This window comes from Mustela erminea, chromosome 1 (assembly GCF_009829155.1).
Source record: "Mustela erminea isolate mMusErm1 chromosome 1, mMusErm1.Pri, whole genome shotgun sequence".
NCBI lineage: Eukaryota > Metazoa > Chordata > Mammalia > Carnivora > Mustelidae > Mustela > Mustela erminea.
In genome coordinates, this window is record NC_045614.1 from 161,403,962 (window position 1) to 161,426,121 (window position 22,160).

The following is a 22,160-nucleotide window of genomic DNA, read 5'->3' on the forward strand; positions in this document are numbered from 1 at the left end:
AGTTCCTACTCCACTGTGTCGGGTATACTTGGGCCCAAGCTTAAGCTTGCTGAGTAAACCCTCGTGGGATTACATCAGTGTTGGCTCCTTGGTGGTCTCTCGGATGCAAAAACTCGGGTATAACAAAAATTTACCTCTTTTTACATCATATATTTATTAACGTATAGTAGCTATCGTTAGTTTTAATACTCTTCTTTTAACTTTCATACTTTAGTTAAGTGATTAACACACCATCCTATTACAGAACACACTTTTCTAAATCTGAGTATACATTTATCTTTACCTGTGTGTTGTATACTTTCTCATGTTTTCATATCACTAGTTAGCATCTTTTCATTTTAGCTTAAGAACTTCTTTCTGAATTTCTTGCAAGGCAGGTCTATGGGGATGCACTCCCTCAGCTTTTGCTTGTCTGGGGAAGCTTTTATTTCTCCTTCATACCTGAATGATGACTTTGCTAGATACACTACTCTCGGCTGGTAATTTTCTCCTTTCAGCACTTTGAACATCTAATTCCATTCCCTTCTGGCCTACGGGTTTCTGCTGAGAAATCTGCTTATAGCCTAAGGAGATGGTTCATTAGTAGGTTTTTTTCCTCTAGCTGCTTTTAGGATTTTCTCTTTGTCTTTGATTTTTGACAGTTTCATTATAATGTGACATAGAGAAGGTCTTTTTGCATTAAGATAATAGGGTATCTATTAGCTGCATGAACTTGAATGTTCATGATTTACCTCAGGTTTGGGAAGTTCTTAGTTTTTATTTCTTTAAATAAACTTTCTACCTACTTCTCCCTCTCTTGTCCTTCTGGGGCCCCAATTATTCTAATATTGGATAGAGTCTCAAAGATTTCATAGATTTTCTTTGCTCTTTTTCATTATTTTTTCTTTGTTCTCCTCCAGTTTTATTTCAAAGTCCTTATCCTCTAGTTCATTGATTCTGTCTCCCATTTTGTCTATTCTGCTACAGATGCTACTGCATTTTTCATTCTGTTCATTGAATTTTTTAACTCCAGAAGCTCTATTTGGTTCTTTTTTATGATTGCTGTCCCTTTGTTAAATTTCTCATTTTATTTATGTATTGTTTTCCTTATTTCATTGAATTGTCTGTATGTCTTATAGCTTGTTGAATTTCCTCAAAAGAGGAAAAACTATTTTGAGTTATCAGCTAAATCATGAAATTTCATACTTTTGAGTTCAGTTATTAGAGGAATATTGTTATCTTTTGGTGACAATATGTTCTCTTGATTCTTCATGTTTCTTGAAATTTTGCATTGCAACTTTCACAACTGAAGTAGAAGACACCTTCTCCTATCTTTACTAGTTGCCTTCAGTTGGGATGTACTGCTCTTTGGTCCTGTTATATCTAAATCTGGAGTTTTCCACAATTTTGTATGGATACACCTACTCCACATTGATTTTTCTCATGACAAAATTCTTAAGCTTTTAGGTCTTCTGTGGTTATTACCAAAAACAAAAACAAAATGAAACAAAAACAAAACAAAACAAAAACCCTCTCTTTTGTTTTCCAGCAGGTGGTGCTACAGTTCAAGTTTGTGGTTCCCCCTTGTCCAAAGACCCCGGTCTGGTTTCCTGAAAGCATTCTGTTTACTGGGGTCACCACCATATTTGGGAGTGTGCAGAGGAACTGGTTACAGAGTGGGGAGAGATATGGGTTTGACACTTGGAGTGTTGAGTTGACTGCAGCTGCCAGAGGACCTTTGGGTGAGGCTCTCTCAAAAACTTGTGAGCAGACTTTTTCAGTAGTCCTGGGAGAAGACCCTTTAATGTGCCCTTTGATATTCTTATATGTTTCTTTCCATATCTCCTCCTTTCCCCCCAGTCACAGAGGTCCTGCTTCAGTACTACGAGTGCTGCTGGAGAGAAATGGGTTTCTCCAATGTCCAACACAGCCAGGCACTTACTCTTCTATCTTTCTCCCTTGTGGAGAAGTTACCACTGACTAGTGGTTCAGTCCTATCCTGTGTAGCCTTTGTGAGAGGGGTGGCACTGGCAGAGTTTTTCTTAGTCTCTTTAAGGCATCCAAACTCATATTTTTCTTTTGCTCCATTGTGCTGTAATCTTTGCTTGGGAAGACTGGACTTCTCCAATCTTTTTCTTGTCCATGGAGTTCAAGAAATATTTAATAAGTAGAACTTTTTAGACTTGTTAACAGATTGGACTTGGGGACCAAGTAAGAAGGAGGTATCAATGGTAATACCCAGGACTTGAATGGCTGCAAAGGAATTCCTTTAATTGAAGATTCTGATGGAGGGGAAGTATTTGGGGTATCACTTCAGGTTTAGACATGTTGAATAAATAAGCACAATACTGGAGAAAAAAAAATAAGGCCAGTATTAAGGGATTTGTTCCATTATTTCCAAATTTCAGAATTTTATTTCAAAACCTGATCAGAATTCACAAAATTTTTTAAAAGCTTAATATATAATGCATTTCAAATGTAAAAATGTATACACATTACACAGTATCAAATAAAATGTGAACTTGTGTTAAATATGCCTTATCATTCTAATGTAAATTATTAGTCTTGAAAGTTCTTCCACTTCCTTCAACACCAATCCTTTAGCCCCAGAGCATCTTTTGAAATTTGCCTCTGATGAAGGGGATCCCCTTGTGCATCAGCATTGTCTTGTGCCTACCTCTTAGAACTCTTTTCTCTGATCTTATATTGCAAGAATTTTACTTGTCTTCTTTCTGCTCAAAATCTAAAACTTTTTCCTTACAGGAGTGATTCTCCCACATCAGATGACCCTCTCAGTCTTTACTCCATATTTTTTCTTTAGTGGGGATGGGGTAGGGAGAGCAAAAGGAGGGTAGAGGAGTGAGTAAGGGGATATTGGAACTGTGTAGTCAAGAGGGCCCGGTGGGATTTGTTGTAGAGATGTTCAAGACAGGGGCAAGAGGAAGGAAGTAGAGGATTTGTCTGAAGAAAATCTACCCTCTTCTTTTCTTCAGCCTTCTATTAGTTTTCACTGTTTGAGACATTTGGAATTCCTATTGGGTCTTTGGATCACAGTTTCTAAATTAACATTTCTTTTTTTCTGTTTCAATGGAAATCTGAATCTAGTGTCAATGGACTTCTTTCAGTAAATGAACAAAAATAGATTCTGAGCAATCTCTCTTAGTAAGAATTCCAGGTCATTATGTGAACTAGAGTGGAACAGAAAGAAGTTACCCTTTATTGATATCAGTAGCATCATTATTCATTGGGTTTTCCATGAGCCTTTGTACATTTTTCTTTTGAGAAGTAACTCAATAAATTAAATAAAGAAACTACACAGAATCAATGAGGACACAGAGATTACAAAATATTTCTTGGATACAGAGATAACATTTTAATGTGAGATCCAAAGGAAGATTAAAAAAAAAAAAAATGCTGTCCGAACATGGAGAAAACACAGATCAGTGAAAGAGAGAGAGAAAAAAAGAGGAAGACAGACAGACAGAATGTGACCTTATACGAATCACATGTATTTTCCAGACACCTTACTTGATATCCAGAGATTGCCCTGGCATAAGAGTGGATTGTCTTCAAAATGTTCCTTTGTGTTCTTTTGCTTAGGTGTTAGAACAGTGTTGTTAGGCTAGTAGTGACCTCAAGCATCAGTAATAACCAGTTTCTCCATGGAAACACCCATGGGGGAATGCTGTCAACACGCATGCTACACCACCCTGCCATGACACCTGAGTTGGCACATCTTTAGTCTTTCACTTAATAAAGCATATTAAAATGCAGGTTAATGAGAATGACATAACACAGAACAGTGGTTCTCAGCCAAGGGTGGATTCATCTTCTGGGGACATTTGTCAATGTCTGAAGACATTTTTGATTGTCACAACTGCAGAGAGTGGGAGTACTACTGACATTTAGAGAGAAGAGGCCAGGGGTGTTGCTAAGCATTCTATAATACTGAGGACAGCCCCCACAACAAAGAATTATCCATTCTGAAATGTCAGTGGTGGTGAGGTTGAGAAAGCATGGCACAGAATGTCACCTGGGTATTTGTTAGAGTTAAAAATCACCCAGACTTAATGAAGCAAGAAACTGAAGGTGGGCCCCAGCAATTATGGCTTAAGAAGTCTTCTAGGTGATTCTTAGTGTTTCTCAAGTCTGAAAACTATTGGTAGAGTGGTAACCTTGAATGGACTCTAATTTTTAAGTGAAGTTTGCCAACCTCACTGCTTTGTTATATTCAACTTAATCAAATAATTATTGTTTAAATACTTCACAATGTAAAGGGATTGTGATTGAGAGTAGCTGCTCAGCCTTACTTTTCAGAGAGGAGTGGTCCAGCTCATAGCTTCAGGTAATAGCAATAAACTGAAAAAAATGAGAAAGGGAATTTTCTGATGACTGGACATCCTGTTGATGATGCTATGCTTAGTGTAAGGCAATCAGTCATACTTAGGTATGATGTCAGCAATTTCCTAAAGTGCTTAATTTGAATTTTTTAATAATGAAAAATGTCATAAAAGGTTGGTTAATCAGAGTATGTCACATAGACAGACTGATGTGGTGACATCAATATAACCTATCCAGGAAGAATAAAGGATCAGTCTGAAGATTAAACCTAAAGGACTTGGCAGACCTTTATGTTGGACATGGAGTATATATTAATGATGAAATGGTAAGACTTTTGGCGAAGATAAAGGAAAATATGGGAATCCCTCCAAAAAGTAAACAAAACGCACACTACTCGAAGTGTGACCTATGGATCAACAGTGTTGTACTCATTTGGGAGCTGTTAGCAGTGCAGAATCTCAGGCCCCAGTGCAGACTCATTGAATCGTAACCTGTAAGCCCCGCATTCTGGTAAGTTCTCCAGGTGATTTATGGGCACATTAGTTTGAGAAGCTCCATACTCAAATAACTCAAGAAAAATGTAAGAAGTAATTCGTCTCCTTACAGTTTTTACTTTCAATATGTGATAGAAATGCCATTATGAGTTCCATTGTTAATAACACTTGAATGGACAAGGAAACTACATTCAGTAACTTCAATCTTTGACTTCCTTGGAAAAAAAGCATCCATTTCTCAAAGACCAGAAAATTTCCCAACCAGGTTTCCCCTGTTGCCAATATTGGGTAACATTTTGTTGCCATTGTCCAGGCAGAAAACAGAAGGAAGGCCACATTGGTGACATGATTTTCCTTCCTTTCTTTCATTATTCCTCTCAACCTCCCATCACCAATGCATAGTTCATTCATTCATCCTTTCATTCATTCAACAAACATTTATAAAGTATCGAATATGGGCCAGGCTCTAAGTGCTGGGAATCCTAGAATTAAAAATACAACTTGTGTCCATATTTGAGGGCATAATTTCCAACATTTAAACTATAGAGAAGAGAGAAATGACAAGTCCCTACTTACTTGTTTTCAAGCGTCAAGTGAATTTGACACAAATTTAGACATTAAATAGATGAAGCAAGGGACAGTTCTGTAGTCTGATGTTGCTTGATCAGCTTGGGCGTGCGTTATAAAAATAGTTCCTCCTCTATAATTCTTAATTGAGCACTTCTTTTCCTTTTCTTAATCTTTGGAAAGGAAGACCAATAAAAGACCAAGGACAAAACCATAGAAGAGGCCTAAAATGAAGGATTTTTCTGTTTGGGTTCCACAATCAAATCTGTTTGCCCTGGATTAAGTCACTCTTTTTTTTCCATCATTCAGTCACTGAGTTAGGATGTCTCTCCTCACACAAAAGTGAAAGAAAAGGCAGTTTAATTTGGTCATCTATCTGATGGTCACACTGAAAAGAGCCCTGTCCTGACTTTGCTACTAACTGGTTTTGAGACACTGAGTCAGTCCAGTCTCATCTGTGAACATCAGTGTCTTAATATCTAAAGTGATCATTAATGTAATAAAATTCATGAAAGCACTTTGATATAAAGACATCATTAATCATGGAAAAAAATAACTATTGCCTTCCTCGGCCTTGCATTGTAACAGAATTAACGCTCGCCCTGGGTTACCATTAGGGAACAAGGAAGTGAGCTGAAGGAGAGGGGATTCTAAATCAGAGTGGTTTCTGTGAAACACACACTGCATTTGTTTACAGTACCCCCCCCCCCAACACTCAGACTGACTTCTGCCTAATCCTAGCTGGAATTCCCAATACCCTTTTACAAATCTCTTGAAAATATTTGCTCATCTGACTTTACCATCAGATGACGAACAGGTAGTTGTTACTTGTAAGTCCAGTTTTGAGGTATTGTCAAACAAAGGAGGCTACTCACACTCAACCTGTTAAATTCTCTTGTAAAAATTGCCTATTAATATATCAGTGAATGTAGGTGATCCACTAGGATGAAAAAGCAAAATTTACAAGTAGACATTCTCTTTTAGGTAAGCAAAATAAAGCCTCTTTATTTATGATAACTGCCTCATAATGCGTATATAAATAAGCAAAACGAATTATTTTTATAGGGGTGATCAAAAGTGCACATATAAAAAGAGACATTCTTCTATCTTTATCATTAAAACTCAAATTTTTATTTGTTTTTCTCCCTGAATGTGTTTAATGTGGGAAACAAAGGCAAAAAAAAAAAATGAAATTGCCTTACTACTTACAGCCCTTTGACAAGTCCTTGAAATAGGCAGAGTGACATTCCCCTAAGCAGTCAGCTGCCTTGAGGTAAATACTAAGGGCAAAAGGCAGTCTTCGCCCAACCACCTGGATCCTGTAAGTCTACTTGAACACACAAAAATTCCTTTGGAAACTCTCTTTATCTCTAGCCCCCAAGATACATGTTGGCAATCATGCCCTAAGCATATGTTCCCCTGATATATATCTGAAGGGTCTCATGACTAAGGTTTTATTAGACAGTACTAAATGAACTTTTCCTCACAATAGCTAGCTCCCTCAAGGTCCTGCAAAACTTACTTCCAAAATTCCTTAGAGACTTTTGATATTATTAACCCCCTCCCAACTTGAAAGTATATAATCAGTCACTCTTCATGATCCCAGTATAGCTCTTTCTGCCCACAGTTCCTGTCCCTGCGCTTTATAAAACCACCTTTTTGCACAAAAGACATCTCAAGAATTCTTTCTTGACCATCGGCTCTGAACACCAACATCTTTCCTAGATCATCCTCTTACTCTTATGCTAAGATTTGATTGATTGGCCCTTTAGGAGAGATTGTTCTTAGAATTTACCTCCCGTTTTTGCCCCATTTTTTTTTTCTATCACAAAAAATATTATCATACATAACACAGCAGTTTCTGTGTCCTCAACTTCTCTTTCTTCATTCCTGGCCTGTCAGAACTGCTGTTCTTGATTCTTATCTATGCCTGGAAGAGCTTCCCTCTCCACTATTTTAAAATTCTCTTTCTCTAAAGAAACTCTATTTTAATCCCATTTATACCTTCTAGAGTAACAAATGCAAGTATAATGAGATACATAGAAATAACAGTAATTAACAAACTTCACTTAAATATTACATATATAATACTATATATTAAATATTATATATATAATACTTGTTTGTACACACTGGATTTTCCTATTATTTTTCGTAATAAAACAAAAAACCCCTGTAGTTTGGTACTAAATTTGTTTGTATTTATTCATTCATTCACTTGTTCATTCATCCTAGGAATAATAATTAGAAAACCACTATATACAAATCACTGGGCTTCAGCAGTTCAAAATGGGGAAAAGCCTGAAGTGGCAAGTCTATATTACTTGCAGAAGTATTCATAGTGCACCATGATATAAAAGAAAATGGAATTGCTTCAATATGATTTTTCCCCCAAGAAATTTGTGCTTGCTGCTTCTCTCAAAATAGTAGTTAGACACAGATCTGTACCCTTGGGGCTAATAATACATTATATGTTAATAAGAAAAATGTAAAAATTTTTTAAATAGTGGTAAGAAATAACTCTCTGGGTTAATTTTAAAAATTACTTTCTGAAGTATTGGTTCTTATGTCACTGATTATTCCTATCAGGAATCTTTCATCTTTCTTCATACAGATATGATATTTAACTTATAAATCTCCATCCTTTGTGATTCACTATTTCTGCTCAATAACTTGAGTGACTCTGATACAATTGCATTGCTTTAATAAGGGCCTCGATCAAGAATATTACTATTAAACTGTTAGGAACAGATTCTCATAAATGCATGTTCTTTATCTACAAAATATGGCAAGCTCCATCTACAAAAAAAAAAAAAAAAAAAAAAAAAAAGAGATACTAAAACATACTTGAGATGACTCTTAACTGCTGAATTGATGACATCAATTTCCCGATTTTGGTATTTTGTTGTCATTGTATCTTTCACAGTATTTGTTTTTCTTGTAGGTTTTGGCAATTTTCTTACCATCTTACACTGCTAATAAAATAAAAATAAATTCTGAGTTGCTCAAGTAGTATGATTATTTTTTAAAAAGTCAGTTGCTCATCTTGGATATGTCCTTCAATATTATTATTAAAGTTAATATGTAGAAGGACAAAAATAACTACAATTTAGCATATGTATGGTATTGTTATTTCTTTGTAGAATTATAATAATATTTTCTTAGAGTTCAAGAAGATCTAAGTTCAATATTCTCTCCAAAGCAGACTTTTTTTCTGAGCGAAATAAAATAATTTTTGATTTGGAAGCTAGGGAGAAAACAGGATAAGTTGATTTTTCTTAAATAAAAGAAATGCGGTATCTTTATATCTGAGCTTTTAGTTTGAAATTCATTTCACTATATTCTTAATCACACATGGTATGGTAAGTAATGTCATATTTTATTATTCAAATCAAAACCAGAGTAAGCCATCATGTAGATCTGCCCTTCGTGATAATAAACTTCTCTTCTCTTTTGTAGTCATCTTTTTTTATGGCAATCCCAAATGCCCAGAGGCATTTACACATATTCATCATATTCACATAAAGAAGCACTTCACCTTTAAGCTGGAGTGTGTCAAACCTGCTTCCATAAACTCCCTCTGTTGGGTCATGCTTTATAGCTTAAAGTGAAGGTCATTTCCAAAGAAATTATTCACTCATGCTGCCCCAGCTACAATGCAATAATGGCCATGTATAGGAGATACTTTGGATTGGTTCTCTTTTCCCACTGGTACTGATATTCCTCTGGGAAATCTTTAGATGAAAGATTTTTGACTCTGAGGAACACTGGGCTGTTGCTATCACTGCTGTTCTTTAAGCAGTTTGTTTCCGTTCATTTCCATGTGGCCGCCCTTTGCCAAGATCTTCTTGAGGCAGAAGTGTGACACCCTACCTACTGCTCCCACAGAAAGTTGCACGCATTGTTTCTTGCCAACCTGTTTGTCCTGCAGTAGTTTCCCAAGGTAGACATTAGAAGAAAAGAAAAGAAAAGAAAACTCACCCTTCCCTGGGAGTTACACCCAGTGACTTTTATATGGCAAGATTGACCTGGATTTTAAGGAGTTTGTTCTTTCAACACACTTGTGTGAATTAGAAACATGCTAGGTTCTTCCTTCCCAGGCATTCTCCCATAACATTGTGTTTAAGGGCGCCTGGGTGGCTCAGTGGATTAAGCCGCTGCCTTCGGCTCAGATCATGATCCCAGGGTCCTGGGATCGAGTCCCGCATTGGGCTCTCTGCTCAGCAGGGAGCCTGCTTCCCTCTCTCTCTCTCTGCCTGCCTCTCTGTCTACTGTGACCTCTCTCTGTCAAATAAATAAATAAAATCTTAAAAAAAAAATTCTTTAAAATACTGTAGTACACATTTGTATTTGTTGGGCAAATATGTCATTACTTGACTTTTTCAGCTTACTATACCATTGACGGAAGCTTAACTATTCATACCACAGACTAATAGATGAGGTATAAATAAACACAAATAAGACAACCAGTTGATCTGATAATAAATTCTTGAAATTGTAGAGCATGCGTTCAGGACATACAACTTTCTAAGTGTCAGCTCAGAGATAATAAACCTTTAAAATAACAGTGACAGTCAAGGACACATAATTTTCCTATGTAGCCCTGCATCCCTCTTCATAATGAAAACTGCATGCTACCAAGTCAATCTGGCAGCACCCAAAACTTGTTTAAACTAACTATTAAAGGTTTGTGAGAGTACAAATGATACCCAACTACAACCACAAGGCAGAAGCTGAATCTAGTACTGTCTGACAACCATGAAAGATTTATTTTCTACCTGGCTGCAGGATATTCCTATGCCAGTATCTCCTGCTTGGATCCACTAAAAACTTTCTTTTTTTCAGGGTTTAATAAACTTGAGAGACTAGAAGGCTTGTCAAGAAGTAGAAAGAAAAGAGAGTCCAAGATAGCAGAGGAGTAGGAGACCTAAATTTTGTCTGGTCTCGGGAATTGAGCTAAGTATCTATCCAACCATTCTGAACACCTGCAAACTCAACTGGAGATCAAAGAAAAGAATAGCTGCAACTCTATGAAGAGAAAAGTGACCACTTTCTGCAAAGTAGGAGGTGCAGAGGCAAGTGAATCCAAGGTTATATATGGAAGAGAGACCACAGGAGGAGGCAGCCTTTGTCAGTCAGCTACTGGCAAATGATAGAGCAGTGGAACACAAAATCAGAACTTTTAGAAGTCTGCTCCACTGAAAGATGTCCCTCTGGTGGCTATGTGGGGGGTGGAACCCTCACTGGCACAGTGTGGTCTCAGGATCCTCAGGGTCACAGGAAGACTGGGGGTACCTGAGTGTGGCAGAGTTCCCAGGCATCAGAGCAGAGAAGCCAGCTGCAAAGAGTGAGTGGAGGAGTGGGCCCTCAGCTAGGGGTTGCCATAAACTGTCATCTGTGGCCAGTAGGGCCACTGCTCTTTGAGCAGGGAAGGACAAGCGACAGAGCAGGGGAGACTCCCCTTCCTCCACCAGGAGAAGCATTGCAGGAGTGCACTGCAGGAATCTGCTGGGTCTGGAGATCCCAAACAGGACTGTGTCAGAGATAGAAATGCTCAGTTACAAGCCAGGTGATCATGGAGTATGGCTGGAGTGGGGGAGGCAAGAGTGATTGACACTAGATCTTGAGTGTATTTTGATCTGTTAGAAGAAACTGCATCCCAAAATTTTAAAGAAATAAAAACATGTACATACAAAAAATAAGGTTAAATCAATGAAGTGATAGAATATGACTGAGAAAATGAAAATTAAAAAGGATTTTAAAAAGGGATCTAGTATATTTCTCTGTTCTATTCACCTGCCTGATCATATTCCCTTTTTTCTTTACTTTTTCTTCTTTCCTTTATCAACCAACTTCTTATCAATTCTTTTTTAAAACCTTTTTTAATTTTCATTTTTACAGTCATAGTCAATCCCTTCAATTTATTTAACCTCACTTTTGTGTCAACTAATCTTCGACAAAGCAGGAAAGAATGTCCAATGTAAAAAAGACAGTCTCTTGGTGTTGGGAAAATTGGACAGCCATACTCCTTACACTATACACTAAATAAACTCAAAATGGATGAAAAACCTAAATGTGGGACAGGAATCCATGTTCTCTTGAGGAGAACACAGGCAGCAATCTCCTTCACCTCAGTCACAGCAATTTCTTGCTAGACATGTCACCAAAGGTAAGGGAAACAAAGGCAAAAAATGACTATTGGGACTTCATCAAGATAAAAAACTTTTGCACAACAAGGAAAACAGTCAATGAAACCAAAGAGAACTGACAGAATGGGAGAAGATATTTTCAAATGACATATCAGATAAAGGGCTAGTATCCAAAATTTATAAAGAACTTATCGAACTCAACACCCAAAGAACAAATAATACAATCAAGAAGTGGGCAGAAGACCTGAACAGACATTTTGGTAAAGAAGACATCCAAATGGCCAACAGACATATAGAAAAATGCTCAACATCACTTGGCATCAGGGAAACACAAATGAAAACCACAGTGAGATACCACCACCTCACACCAGTCAGAATGGCTTAAATTAACAAGTCAGGTAATGACAAATGTCAGTGAGGATTCAGAGAAAGGGGAAACCTCCTACACTCTTGGTGGGAATGCAAACTGGTGCAGTCACTCTGGAAAACAGTATGGTGGTTCCTCAAATTCGAAAATTGAGCTACCCTATGACCCAGCAATTGCACTACTGGGTATTTACCCCAAAGATACAAATGTAGTGATCTGAAGGGGCATGTGCACCCAACTGTTTATAGCAGCAATCTCCACAATAGCCAAACTGTGGAAAGAGCCAGATGTCCACCAACAGATGAATGGATAAAGAAGATGTGGGATATATATACAATGGAATATTTTGCAGCCATCAAAAATTGAAATCTTACCATTTACAATGACATGGATGGAACTAGAGGGTATTATGTTAAATGAAATAAGTCAATCAGAGAAAGACAATTATCATATGATCTCAATGATATGTGGAATTTGAGAAACAAGGCAGAGGGTCATAGGAGAAGAGAGGGAAAAAATGAAATAAGACAAAACCAGAGAGAGAGACAAACCATAAAAGACTCCTAATCTCAGGAAACTGAGGGTTTCTGCAGGGTAGGGAGGTGGGAGGGATGGGGTGGCTAGGTAATGGACATTGGGGGATGTTATGTGCTATGGTGAGTGCTGTGAATTGTGTAAGACTGATGATTCACAGACCTGTACCCTTGAAGAAAATAATACATTATATGTTCATAATTTTAAAACTACAAAGGAGCAAAAGAAAGACAACAAACATTATGCTCTGCCATGCTTTCTCATTCAACCCTGGATAACAATGCAAAGAATTATTCACAGATGAGTACATGTGGCTGAAAAGTGATAAACTATGATCATATAGTCTGTTGCAGATCTTGGATTTGCACTGAATCTGACTCCAAAATTCATCCTGCTATTATACTACTGCTAAGAGGTCTTTTTAAATACACTTTCTTGGATTAAAAATCCAAATATTATTTTTAACCTGTATCATTTAAATCACAAATAGTATGAATGCCATAAATGCTAAAACACTAGCAAGTCATAATGCAACCTCAAATAAAGTACCCATTAAGGGGTACTAAAGTATTTAAAAGTTCTTTTACATACTTAACCTCTTGAATTTATCTTGGCAGTATGAGATTAATATTTTTACGTCATCTCTTTTTAAAAAATGGACAAGTCCAGGTTTAGAGAGGAAACAGACTTGTGGGGGGTAGCACAGCAATGTTTGTGACAGAATGTAAACCTGTGTCTTCTGGGTTCAAGTCCAGAATAGCTGCATTATTCTGCTCTTTTCAGAGTGCTTTCCTGAGGAAACATCTGTAGCTTTTTCTTCCTCAGGGCAGACAGTCTAGAGAAGGACAACAAAGAGCGTGCATGGTTTTTCAGTTATGTTTGACAGCTGTTTCCCTACCCTAACGATTTAAAGAGTTGCAATGACTTTATTCACTGAGAAGTTCAAACACAGTCAAACTGTTTGCACTGTGGGTGCAAGAACCTTTCTACTATCTGGAGAGCCTAACTGTTGGCAAAATCCAGTCTTGCTGACTGCCATCTCTGCCAAAGGAGAGAAGGCTCTCTGTTCATATAGCCACACATATGGGAGCTCATCCTCTGCTTGGGTAACATTTTCTCTTGATTTTCTTGCAACATTTTTGATGTCCAAATTCCTTTCCTTAGCAAGTAGGGACCTGAGGGCTTTGCTCTTGGCTGGGATTCTGGAAGTTTGCACTGAACTTGATAATAACATGAAGCTTCACAGAGAAATGAATTATAGAGGAAAGGGAAAGCTGGAGTCCAGAATCTTGAGGAAAGTGAAGATGGGAATCAAGTAGTCCAAATACAGAATTTTTTCTAAAGGGCAAAGGAATGAGTCATGGTAGAAAACCAGTTCCAAGGCCAAGATGCCAGGTCCAAGATAAGAAAAAGGCAAGGACTAGCCTAGACACGCTTATAAGGACAGAGCATGAGGAGTTATATTAAAGCACCCTAGATAGATGATCTTTTTTTTTTTTTTTTTTTTTTTGAGTCAAGGAGCATAAACTTTGTTCTAATCTCTTTATTCTTCACTTAAAAATCTCAGTTCCAAGTGAGATAAAGGAAAAGGCAGTCTCAAGAGCTTCAAGTCAGGCCTTGAGAAATGGAAATTTATCCTGGTCTCAAAGGGCATTCGGGGACATATAAGAATAGTATCAAGACTTACACTTTAAAATATTGATTTTCATGAATCATGAATTAATATTTCAGTGCCACAAAAGCAGTTTCCTGTCTTCCTAGCATTCTATTTCTTACTACTTAGTACTTGAGTTTAAGTTTGACACTGAGCCTACAACTCCCTATTCTTATTAAATCATTTATTTGAATTTACCTCCCCTGAATTCTCCAGGCATCTGAGAATGCAGCTCCCACTCTAGAGGCATAAACAAACTTTATTTTCATTCTTTTCCTCCCTCCCTCTTTCTTTTTAGGAATCTCAATTCCAGAGCCTCAAAACTTCAATTGATCCAAAAGTAATTCTCCTTCCATGATTTATGGGGAACCTACTTTGTTCTTGGTACCCTTACCATGTGGTTTAATTAAAGAACTATTAAACAGCTCTACAAACATTAAATAACATGATATAGATCATGTAATGAGGCATTACATGATTAATTTTCAAATGTGCATCTGAAGTTAGGAGAGTGAGGTTAGAAATGATTTTTTTTTAAGATTTTGTTTATTTTTTGACACAGAGAGAGAGACAGTGAGAGAGGGAACATAAGCAGGGAGAGTGGGAGAGGGACAAGCAGACTTCCCGTGGAGCAAGGAGCCAGATGTGGGGCTGGATCTCAGGACCCTGGGATCATAACCTGAGCCGAAGGCAGGCGTTTAATGACAGAGCCACCCAGGTGCCCTAGAAATGATTTTTTTAAGGACAAATATAGAGAATGCTTTTCTTTTTGAAACTTGAGCAAACCTAAAATTACATTGTTTGGGAGCATGAAAGTCTATTATATAACACAGGGTTTGCTTGCATAAATGATATGGTTCATTATATTTAATATATATACTTGTCTTATTGAAAAAAAAAGAGTCCACCTACTCTTATCCCCTTATCTAAAACAAAACAAAACAAAAAGTTAGGAGAAATAGGAGTCAAAAGCTTAGAAAAAAAATGATCTGAGTTTTTCTCTTTTTATCCCTAGGTCTTTACATGTCTAGTGACTGGTCAATGGAAGCATAGAGATGGATCCTGGGGAAATTTCCTGGAGGATTTTGAAGGATGGGAAAGATTTGCATAAGTGGAGCGGAAGTGGAGGGTCAGTTCACCTTAGTCAGAAAAGTGTACATATGAGCACAAACACAGTAATTTGAAAGGTTGTAACAGAGACTTTTGAGGCAGAGATGGGCAGAAGTACAAGCTTGAGGTGCTAAGGATCTTATTTTCTCCTTAAAAGTACTCTAATCTAGCTGAAAAGTGAGTATGATATATTTTTTCCTTTTAATAAATTCTGTCTCCAATGGAAACGTATTTATCAATTTATTCAACAAGTACTTATAAAGTACCTTCCCTCATATGACAAATAGACAGGCTATGTTCTCAACAAAGACAAGTACAAAGAAGTCATTTATATATAACTGTAATTAGCATATTTCATAAACTAAAAATTTGAACACAGAACTGCCCCTGAAAATCCAGGGAAGATGGATAGTAATTGTAACAAATATGTAGGTATAGGCAAGGACAGGAGGATCCATTTCCTTTGGGGAGAAGCAAAGGTGCAAAAGCCTTGCCCATAGGTGAGATGGAAAGAAACTTAAGACTGACAATATGGCACAAGGAATACGCTATGGGAATCACCTCATCTTAAATTAAGAATATCATCATAGGATGCCAAGTAAAACACAAGCACCTGTCATATAATAGAAGAAATGTTTACTGAATAAATGAGTAAATGAATCAAAGACATTGGGACAGGTGTCCTTATTTGGCAGTAAATATAATGCTTGATGGCACAATAAACAGGCTTGTGGTTCCCACATATTATTTATTATTTCCAAAGGCAATCAAGAAGAAAACAAAATTTTAATAATTTAGAAAAACAAATAAATACTAAGGTTGCCCTCCTTTGAGTTTAAACAATGTCAGTAGTTGACAATGATCTATTTCTTAAACTTTGTGGGTTTACATTGCATGTTTATTATATTACCCTATATTCCTTATAAATCCTTTCTTAATAAACACACACACAGACACACCCCCACAGAGACTCACTGTGAGTGAGTTAATAACACTGTGAGTGTTATTTTCTATTCAAATTTATAACAGCTTAAAAAATACTTTTAAAAATAGAACTTACGGGGTGCCTGGGTGGCTCAGAGGGTTAAGCCTCTGCCTTCAGCTCGGGTCATGGGACCGAGTCGCACTATCGGGCTCTGTGTTCAACGGGAGCCTGCTTCTTCCTCTCCCTCTGCCTGCCATTTCCTCTGTTTGTGCTTTCTCTCTCTGTAAAATAAATAAAATCTTTAAAAAAAAAAAAAAAGAATTTCCTGGGGTGCCTGAGTGGCTTAGTTGGTTAAGCATCTGCCTTTGGCTCAGGGCATAATCCTAGGGTCCTGGGATAGAGCCCTGCCTGGGTGTCCTTGCTCACTGAGGAGTCTTCTTTTTTCTCTCTCCCTCTGCCGCTCCCCCTGCTGTTCTCTTTCTCTCTCTCTCTCTCTCTCTCTTTCCATGTCAAATAAATAAATGAAAATAGAATTTACCTAAAATGATACTTAATGGTGAAAAACTAGAACTTTCCTGCTAAGATCAAGAACAAAGCAAGAATGTACCCTCTCGTCACCCCTTTTAAACATTGTACTAAATAATAAGACAAGTAAAGGAGACAAAATGTATACAGATTGAAAGAGAAGGAACAAAACTATCTTTGTTCGCAGATAACACAAATATCTTGTAGAAAATCTGATAGAATTGACAAAAAAAAAAAAAACCTGAAAAAAGAAATGATTATAGCAAGATTACAGGGTTCAAGATTAATGTACCAAAGTCAATCACTTTTGTATATACCATCAATGAACAAATGAAATTTGAAATTCAGAACACAATAACATTTATATCACTACCCGCCACAAAATAAAGTACTTAGGTATAAATGTAACAAAATATGTGTAAGATATATATGAGAAAAACTACAAAAGTTTTATAAAAGAGATCAAAGAATTAAATGAGGAGATACCATATGGCCAGACAATAATGAGTCCAGATGGTAGTTATTCTTGACTCAATCTATAGATTCAAAATATTCCAATCAAAATTTCACCAAATTATTTTGCAGGTATCAGTGAACTGATTCCAAAGTTTATGTTAATTGGCAAAAGACTGAGAACAGCCAACACAATGTTGAAGGAGAAGAACAAAGTCAGAAGATCAACACGATCCTCTTCACACTTGCTATGAAGTTATAGTAATCAATATAGTGTGGTATTAGTGAAAAAGAAGACCAAGAGATCAATGAAACAGAATAGAGAGCCCAGAAATTGATCCCCCAAATACAGTCAACTGATTTCTGACAAAGGAGCAAAGACAAAACAATGGAGCAAAGATAGTCTTTTAGACAACTGATGGTGGAAGAACTTTTGTTATGTCCACACGTAACAAAATGAATCTAAACACAAACCTTACACCCTCCATAAAAATGAACTCAAAATGGATCATAGACCTAAACGTGTGAAGTGCAAAACTGTGAAAATCCAAGAAGATAACATAGGAGAAAAATACAGGTGACCTTGAGTACGGTGATGACGTTTTTTTTTTTTTCATTTTTGACAAGAAGTTTATTTAAACAAGACACTTCCCTTGAAGCAAAAACCATCTAGGATTCATTTCTTTTACAGTAATTTATACCTGTTTAAAGAGAGACTGCCCGACAAGTAACAACTACATACAAAAAAAGTTATAAAATTGTCCTTGGTTTTACAATGATAAATGAAAGACATTAAAATTCCCCAATTGAACAAGGTGTGCAAGGAACTTTATGTTGTTCTTTTTTTGTGAAACAGTGAGAGCAATCTAACTTATGAGATATAAAGACAGGAGCTGAATATCACAAACGGAGAAAGAGGGTGTTTTCACAGAACCAGTATTTTTCCCCATTTCTTGTCTGTTTGATGTCAATTAAAACATACCACTGGTCATTTAGCTAAAAAAAAAAAAAATGCAGTATGCTTCTGCACATACACCATTACATTATATGCAGTAAAGGAATGAGGATTGGGAAAATGAAAGAATCGAGAAAAACTACTATAGCATTCAGGATGTGGTGGATGCAAATTCCAGATTTTGAATGGACAATGTCCTCTTTGGTCTAGAGGAACAGAGCTTTGAAGTGCCACATTCCATTTTTAGTAAACACCTCCTGTCTGCTGCTGCAACACATCACGTCAATTTTATCTTCATCCTCCATCTCTAACTGTGCAGGAGTGTCTGTTTCATTGATTGTCTGCTCATCAAAGCGGAATCAGCCTCACTGACAAGCTGTCATTCACAATACGCTTTCATCGGTTTACTAAGTGTTGTGAGCCTGCCTCTTCATCTTAAATGGTACTTCAGAATCATCCTGCTCCACCACCTTCAAATTAATATGGTCGTTGTTCTCAGTCCTGACTCCTTCCTTGGACTTTTTATTGGCCCTGGTGAGCCCCAGAGACTCCTCAGCTGCCACTCCACAAAAGAAGTACCAGGTCCACACTGAATGAGCACACAGCAGGACCGGAGCAGCTGAAGAGAAGCAGCTTGTGATGTCTCTTCAGATACAACACCAAAGGCACAATCCAATACAAAAATAGTTGATAAGCTGGTCTTTATTAGAGTTAAAAACTTCTCCTCTTCATAGGACACAGTCAAGAGAATGAAAGGACAAGCCACAGACTTGGAGAAAATATTTATAAAATACATATATGATAAAGGACTTATCTAAAATACACAAAGAATGGGGCACCTGGGTGACTCAGTGGGTTAAAGCCTCTGCTTTCAACTCAGGTCATGATCCCAGGGTCCTGGGATTGAGCCCCGCATGGGGCCCTCTGCTCAGCGGGGAGCCTGTTTCCCCCTCTTTCTCTCTGCCTGCCTCTCTGCCTACTTGTGATCTCTGTCTGTCAAATAAAAAAATAAATAAAATAAAATACATAAAGAACTCTTAAATCTCAAGAATAAGAATATTAATAACCTAATTTTCAAAAGACTAAAGACTTCAACAGACACCTCACCGAAGAAGATAAACTAGTAACAAATAAGCACCTGCATAAACAATAATGAGCTACTACTACACATTTATTAGAATGGCCGACACCCCAAATGCTGTTAAGATATGGGGCAACAGGAATGCTCATTCATTTCTGTTGAGAATATAAAATGATACAGCCATTTTGGAAGACATTTTGGCAATTTCTTACAAAACTAAACATACTCTTAACTATATGATCTAGGGATTCCACTTCTTAGTATTTACCCAAAGGAGCTGAAAACTTATGTCCACATAAAAACTTGCATGGGTCGGGGGGGACCACATGGCTCAGTCATTAAGCATCTGTCTTCAGCTCAGGTCATGATCCCAGGATTCTGGGATCCAGCCCCACATCAGGCTCCCTGCTCAGCAGGGAAACCTGCTTCTCCCTCTCCCACACCCCCTGCTTGTATTCCTTCTCTCACTTTATCTCTCTGTCAAACAAATAAATTCTTAAAAAAAAAAAAAAAACTTGCATGGGGACAGGAGCTTTATTTACAATTGCCAGAACTCGGAGGTCATGACGTCCTTGGTGAATGGAAAAACAAACTGTAGTCCGTCTAGACAATGGACTGTCGTGCAGTGGTTTTTTGCTTTGTTTTGTTTTGCTTTGTTTTTTTTTTTTTTTAAAGAGCGATCAAACCATGGGAAAAAACACAGAAGAAACTTAAATGCATGTCACTAAGTAAAAGAAGTAGTAAAAGGCAACATACGGTATGATTCCCACCATGTGATATTTCGGAAAAAAACAAAATTATGAAAAAAGTAAAGGATCAATGATTGCCAGAGTTTGTGGAGGGGGGGGTGGGAAAGAAGGGATGAAGGGAGTACACAGGATTTTTAGGGTGTAAATCTATTCTATATGTATTATAAGGGTAAATACATGTCATTATACATTTGTTGAAACCCAGAGAATGTATAACACTGAGTGAACCCTAATGTATGGTATGAGCTTTGGGTGACAATGATGTATCAATGTGGGTGCAAATGTACCACTCTACATAGGTTGAGAGTGAAAGAGGCTATATGGGGAAGGAAGGCAAGCGCTATAGGGGAACCTCAGACCTCAATTTTCCTGTGAACCTCAAACTAAAGTCTACTTTATTTATTTTATTTCTTTTCAGTGTTCCAAATCACACACACAACTACAAAGGAAAAAGTCTACTAAAAACAGAATTAAACATTTATAGAATCTGAAGTGCCTCTAAGAAATCTTCAGTCATCTAAAATAGTTTGAAACCCACCAAGTGATACTTTTCTTCATTTTATAACTAATAACAACATAGTAAAAAATCACAATATATTTACTATATTGCCAGGGTGCCTGGGTGGCTCAGCGGGTTAAAGCCTCTGCCTTCAGCTCAGGTCATGATCCCAGGGTCCTGGGATGGAGCCCCATATCGGGCTCTCTGCTCAGTAGGTGCCTTTCCACCTACTTGTGATCTCTGTCAAATAAATAAACAAAATCTTTAAAAAAAAAAAAAGTTTACTATATTGCAATATATGTAATATAGACAGGTTAACAATACAGTTCACACTTCTCAAGGATCTTTACTAAATGTTTGCAAACATTATCTTCTTTGTTTTTCACTGTAGCCTTATGAGCCAAGTATTATCTTAACTCACTTTATGTAGATGTACAGGAAAGATCAGTGAGTTACTTGAGGTCACAGAACTAGTAAATGGAAGAACCGTGTCAACCCAAAAGTGTCCCATGTCAAGCTGGCCCTCTTTTTGAAAACATGTCCCATAGGGTTAATAAGATTGAAACTAGCAGAAAGTTTAAAGCTTGTTTTTCAGAGAACTGTTTCTCCCTCATCATCCATTGTGTCTTTTCAGACCCTACTAAGAAATCCACTAGCTGCTTCTGCAGAAGCCTGGACTCAAGGTCAACTGATATGGTTTCAGCCTATGAACAAGGCCATTTCTGAGATAATGAGCCTAAGACCCCATCCAGTTTATACGGGCTCTCAGAGCATAGCCCCTTCTACTTGTCCTAAACTAACCTCTTGATTTCAAGGGCTGAATTTTGCCACATTCTGATGATATTAAGTCTCTACCCCAAAGTTAACAGGGGATGCGTGTTACATGTGCTCATTCAATGTGCAGGTTCCACTTTCCTCATGAATATTCATAAGTTTCTCTGCCCTTTTCATCAACATGTATGTAACCTCAACTCCTAAGGATCATTTAAATTTGTTCTCTCCCCATTCAGGGAGGCAGATTTATGGCTTGTCCCCCTGATTTTTTTCCTTGTTTTGGCTGCCTCTTCAAATAAGCTGTTTCCTTCTCGCAAACCTGATGTCTCAGTGATGGGATCTGTTGCACATCAGGCAGATGGACTTGGATTTGATTACACTTTATTCTAGTCTTTTATTCTGTGGGGTTGAGCAGCACTTAGAACAACCCATATGAGAAGCGGGGGGGGGGGGGCTGAGTACACACAGTCCATCTGTCCCTTTAAAGGACTTTGCTTCATGAGATTTCCAGAAAGCTGTCTGACGGGTGCTGGCTGGGCCTCTTCTGTTTGGAGAGCAGAGAACAAATCTGGTGCTGCCCAAAAGGGCCCTATCTGCCTCTTGGGTGAACAAAACTAGAAAGTGCTGAAGAGGCCATTGAAAGAATATCCTCAGGGCGCCTGGGTGGTTCAGTGGGTTAAGCCTCTGCCTTCAGCTCAGGTCATGGTCTCGGGGTCCTGGGATCGAGCCCCGCATCGGGCTCCCTTAGCAGGGAGCTTGCTTCCCCCTCTCTCTCTGCCTGCCTCTCTGCCTACTTGTGATCTCTCTCTGTCAAATAAATAAATAAAATCTTAAAAAAAAAAAAAAGAAAGAAAGAATATCCTCATATTTGCTTTTCTCCACTCAGGTACCCACATATGTTCTCTGAGATGCTGTTCTGTGAAGATGCTGTTCTCGACGCTGAAAGTCTAGGAGTAGATAAAACAGGAAAGGGTCATATTCGTTCACAAATGCCAATGAAGGCC

The 22,160-nt window shown here is 37.7% G+C and overlaps 2 long non-coding RNA genes and 1 pseudogene across 4 annotated transcripts in view; 1 reads left to right on the forward strand and 2 right to left on the reverse strand.

Annotated features, from left to right (window-relative positions):
• The window catches only part of LOC116594113, a 47,559-nt gene extending 31,595 nt beyond the window's left edge, over positions 1-15,964 (forward strand). Inside the window, exon 3 of one of the 3 annotated variants that reach the window (XR_004287056.1) lies at positions 15,101-15,964. This is a non-coding gene — a long non-coding RNA (uncharacterized LOC116594113). Of the gene's footprint in view, positions 1-5,138; positions 5,150-10,226; positions 10,831-15,100 lie in introns of those variants that run through there. The other 2 variants (XR_004287052.1, XR_004287057.1) reach the window with 2 other exon arrangements.
• On the reverse strand, positions 1,816-16,396 carry LOC116594118. The gene is made up of 2 exons (XR_004287060.1): positions 16,256-16,396; positions 1,816-2,327 (listed from the first exon to the last, which is right to left on the reverse strand). It is a non-coding gene; the product is annotated as an uncharacterized LOC116594118 (long non-coding RNA).
• A 1,315-nt stretch (positions 16,397-17,711) lies between these two features.
• Positions 17,712-18,700, reverse strand: LOC116594105 (annotated as a pseudogene).
• Between the last annotated feature and the right edge of the window lie 3,460 nt (positions 18,701-22,160).